The sequence below is a fragment of the Diaphorina citri genome, unplaced genomic scaffold (genome assembly GCF_000475195.1).
Source record: "Diaphorina citri unplaced genomic scaffold, Diaci psyllid genome assembly version 1.1 scaffold54278, whole genome shotgun sequence".
In the NCBI taxonomy this organism is placed as follows: domain Eukaryota; kingdom Metazoa; phylum Arthropoda; class Insecta; order Hemiptera; family Psyllidae; genus Diaphorina; species Diaphorina citri.
The window spans coordinates 1-462 of NW_007431584.1; the positions used below are offsets into that span (position 1 = coordinate 1).

A 462-nucleotide genomic window follows, 5' to 3' on the forward strand; every position below is an offset into this window, starting at 1 on the left:
GACTCTGGCGTAAGTCTCTCGTTAGATAGTAACTGAGTAAGTTGTGTTTGTTCCAAGCTGATATTGTTGTCTGTGCACAAGGGAGATGTCTCCTGATGATTGTCCAGTAGAGATATATTCCACCTGTAATGTAGGTACAAATAATAAACCACAGAAAATTGATGAGAAAATAAAGCCTAAACATGTGCCAAAGAATTTCGTTTTTTTTCTTTCTTAAATAGGGGGTTCCTATTTAGGATTTTGAAGTTGGCCCCACGGGGCCGACCCGAAATTCGGCAAGTACGTTGAAAAATGGTATTTTAGAAGATAAAATATTACCCTAAATTTCAGCTTCAAATCTTAAGCCATTCAAAGATTATTCAAGGGTCCCCGGACTTTATAAATACTCTGCATGTATCTTACCTAGAAAATGGCACTGTTCTTGTCCTCTCTTGATCAGCATCTCCCTGACTCAGAACAACA

At 38.3% G+C, this 462-nt stretch overlaps 1 long non-coding RNA gene across 1 annotated transcript; it reads right to left on the bottom strand.

The window, feature by feature from the left end:
* Positions 1–3: 3 nt before the first annotated feature.
* LOC113473648 lies at positions 4–462 on the bottom strand. Its single transcript, XR_003395570.1, has 2 exons — positions 403–462; positions 4–123 (listed from the first exon to the last, which is right to left on the bottom strand). It is a non-coding gene; the product is annotated as an uncharacterized LOC113473648 (long non-coding RNA).